At 61.4% G+C, this 3895-nt stretch overlaps 1 pseudogene across 1 annotated transcript; it reads right to left on the bottom strand.

Annotated features, from left to right (window-relative positions):
* LOC311531044 (antigen-presenting glycoprotein CD1d-like) lies at positions 1 to 3134 on the bottom strand (annotated as a pseudogene). The gene is made up of 7 exons: positions 3086 to 3134; positions 2566 to 2844; positions 1640 to 1960; positions 933 to 1229; positions 444 to 543; positions 188 to 368; positions 1 to 15 (listed from the first exon to the last, which is right to left on the bottom strand). The product of its transcript is annotated as an antigen-presenting glycoprotein CD1d-like (transcript).
* Between the last annotated feature and the right edge of the window lie 761 nt (positions 3135 to 3895).

Genomic DNA, 3895 nt, shown 5'->3' with positions numbered 1-3895 from the left:
CTATGTTTCATATTCCTAGTTTCCGATACGAGGGTGACAGCGTCATACCAACGGGAGGCCCCCGCTCAGCCGGTTATAAGCTCTGTAATGACACCTTACAAGAGACCCGGATCCCAGCAATCCCACGGCGCCCCCAAGTGTCCAACGCCCCCGAACGTCCCAGAGGGAGCAGAATCCCACCCCCCACCCAGGGCCCCGATCTCCCAGCGCTTTGATCCAGACCGGCCCTCGGGGGGCCCGCAGCTCTGGAGCCGGGCACGGATCCAGCCCCGAGGTCCATGTCCCCAGGAAAGGGGCCGATCCCCACGCCTGGGCCGGTGCCGCCCCCTGAGGCCCTGGACTCCCCTGGTCTAACGCCCTGGTCGCCCCTGGAAGGAGAGAGCGGGGGGGAGGGTTAGGGGGTGTAACGGTCCCACCCCCACCCCCGAGGGGAGAGGACTCACCTGCGTCTGCTCCTCCACAGCACCCCGGCCACGGCGGCTACGGCCACAACCCCCAGGGTGATGCCCACGGCCAGGCCGGGGCCCCAGCCCCTGCTGTGCCCTGTAAAACGGGGGGGGGCAGGGGGGGCCGTGATGGGAACTGGGACAGGAGTATGGGCCCTGTTCCCTCTGCCTCCCCCGCAATTCACCCTGCTCCCCCGACCCCTGACCCACTGCCCTCAGCCCCCCACCCTGTTCCCTCTGCCTCCCACGCAGTCCCACCCCTTTCTCCCCCCACCTTCCCACCTCCTCAAGTTCTGCTCCCCCATCCCAGTCCTGTCCCGTTCCCCTCAGCTCCTCCATCCTGCTCCCCATGATCCATCCCCCCACCCACCTGCTCTGCTTCCCTGCACCCCAATCCTGCTGCCTGGACCCACCCTGTCCCACTCAGCACGTGCAGGAAAAGCCCCCAGAGACCACGACCGCACCCCCCTGGGGACGTGCCCCTACCCCAGGGGATCAGCAGGCTCTGGCCCCCCAGGCTGCTGTGCTCCACCCGGCAGGCGTAGCTGTGCCCGTCGCCCGGCTCCACGGCCAGGGAGCTGCGCAGCTGGTAGGTCAGGTCCGCGTTGGGCAGGATCCCGCTGGAGCTCAGCCACCAGCCCGGCCCCACCTCCTCCCCGTCCTGCAGCCAGGCCACGCGGACGGGCCGGGGGTAGAAACCGGTGACCCGGCAAACCAGCAGTAACGGCGCGGGGGTCCCGGCTGGGGGAGGCGCTCGGGCAAACACCACGGCGACCGGCCGCTCTGAGACAGGGGGAGAGAGACGGGGCGGGGGAAAGGGGACGATTCAGTCTGAGCCTCAGGGACTCACTAGCCAAACCCAGCTCCATCCCCCGGGGTCAGGCGTTGGCCCCACTGTCCTGGCCAGACCCTGCAGTTACCAGTGGTGAGGGAATCCCCCTTCACTTCCTGTCCTAAACGGCTGTGCAGTGCGGCTATGAAATGGCTACGGTGCTCCACCCCAGCTATAGCTGCATTTGTACACCAGGCCAGGGGTCCCTGGATAAACAGTCCCCTGCCCCACCCCAGAGGTGGCTGCATCTCAGTCCAAGCTGAGGGATCTTTGTAGAAGCCGCCCCCGTTCCCAACCCCAGAGATGGCTGCATAGGAGCACTGGGTGCGGGATCCCTGTATAAACAGAAAACACACCCCACCCCAGAGGTGGCTGCATGGCAGGGAGTGGTGTCCAGCCTCCCCTTGCCTCTCCAGAGACCCTTTCCCATGCTGGACAAAGCTCTTGAGCTCACTGACCCATGTTCTCAGGAGAAACTGAATCTTGCTGGCTGGGCCCTTATCCCGGTTGAGAAGGTCCCGGGCGTAGAGCGCCAGCTTGTCCCCCCGCCAGGCAAGCCAGCTGCCTGCGTCCGCGTCGAAGCTGACGAAGTCCTCGCCGTTCACTCCGGTGTCATCGAATCCCCTCAAGGTGCCGTTGGGGTGCAGCTCGCAGCCGAGGGAGCCCTGGGTAACGAGGGGGTCTGGAACAGGACGGGCAGGAGGATGAGGAGGGGCGTCCGGAGGTCCCAGGAGGGGGCAGAAGTAGAGAGATGGGGGGAGTAAAGGCATAATGTCAGGTGCCATGAGGATGTTGGGCCACACGATGGCAGCGGGATTGTGGGGCGGCCCTGGCTGGAGTTCAGGGTAAGTTGCGGTTTCTGTGTAAAGCTCATTTTTCACGTGCATAATCAGATTGGCTTAAAAATCGCTGCATTACATCGGCAGAGTTTGTGATGCAAATTTGGGGTCCCTTGGTCACGGGGTTCCTGAGATACAGACCCCTGCCCAAATGGCCTGCTTTCAAAGGGTCAGGTACCTGTCAGGAAAGACCCGGAGCCTCGGCTCAGGGAGTGGGACGCGGGGCCTTTCCCTCTCGGAAGTTCAGACCACAATCTGGCCCCAGGCCTGGGTGGAGAATGGGGCACGGGAGTTTCCCCTCTGGGGTCCGCTGACTCCAATCAGCCAAAGGGCCAGGGACTGGCTGTCTTGCCCCCAAGGACTCACTCAGTGACTGTGGTGAGCGTGTCCATTCTCAGCACCTCGGGTGGGTCAGGGGAGGGATCCCCTCAGCCCGCTCCATGCTCACAGCCCATTCCCTGGTGCTGAGCTACTGTGTTCACTGTAAGGATGAAGCTGAACAGGTAATCGTGGATCGGCAGCTCCAGGTCCTGTCACTGCTTCGGGGTCAGGCTCTGCTGGGCCCAGGGCTGCAGGAAGTGGATCTTGCAGGGGCTGCAGTCCAGGGAGTGGGTCTCCAGGTCGCCCAGCAGGGCCGTCCCCACCATGTCCGTGGAGCTGGCGTTGTGGAAGATGTCGATTTGGAGCAGCCGGAGGGTGACAGACGCTGGTGGGAAAGGAGGAGAGCCTGGGGCAGGGGGCAGGAAACAAGTGGAGGACAAAGCGGGTGGGGAGAGAGATTAATGAGTCTCTGTCCCGTAAACAATCCTGCTCTAGGAGGTCTCCCTGCTGATCCCTAACCTGCCTCCCCCGTCCTACTGCCCCAGCAAGAGTCACTAGCCCAGCATGGTACTTCCCCACCCTGCCCCTCGTATTACACCATCCCCACGCATCCCTGTAGCAAAAATGGCGGGGGAGTCCCCACTTACCAGCCAGGACCCCCCATGCCCAGGGGAGGAGCAGCAAAGGGGGCAGCATCCTGGCAGGGGAAGGGGAAGCAACTTGATGTACCTGTTCAAAATGCTCTGTGTAAACCAATTCTGTGTCGTGTGTGAATGAGGAATGTGGGTTCAGAGATCCGTGGGAAGGCCATCGCTGAACCAGATGAACGAGGGGAAAACCGGAGACAGACGCAAGGGCGCCAGGAGGCTGCACCGTGCCCCTATTGAAACATCAGAGGAGGACAGATTGATGACTCTAAAGAGGAGACAGGCACCTATCAATGGGGACAAGAGAGCTGGGATCAAAACCAGCCTGGGGTAACTCCCCGAGAGACTTGATGAGAGAACAAGATAAAGGATGAGAAGGACAATTTACGAAAACAAGCACTCGACAAACGACAATTGGTTACAACATCACGGTGCAAAACTCATTGGTCCCATTAAAAAAAAAATCACTATTTAAACAGGGGGCCCGGCCCTGAAAGGTTGGGACAGCGTGCGTGTGCGTGTGATTGAATACATACACAAATTGTTGTATCTTCAGTAAACGCGGCGTGTTGCCTTTTCCCCTGAAAAAGGTCCCCTGTGCTTCTCATAAGCATAACACGCAGACACGCGCTGCCATCCGTATCAAGCGATCGCTCATTCAGGTGTGCACAGCCCCGGCCGTAGAAGTGCCGGGCAATAGGGGGAGGACTCGAGTCCTCGCTCCGACCCGTCTGTCGGGGGAAACGATACAGATAAGATATATACAAACTGTCTAGATATATACGCCCCCAGTCGTAGAGGTGCCGGGCC

The sequence above is a fragment of the Lepidochelys olivacea genome (assembly GCF_965140295.1).
Source record: "Lepidochelys olivacea isolate rLepOli2 genome assembly, chromosome: 14".
Taxonomy (NCBI): Eukaryota; Metazoa; Chordata; order Testudines; family Cheloniidae; genus Lepidochelys; species Lepidochelys olivacea.
The sequence above is the reverse complement of the archived record's forward strand: the minus strand, read 5'-3'. Positions and strand labels throughout refer to the sequence as shown.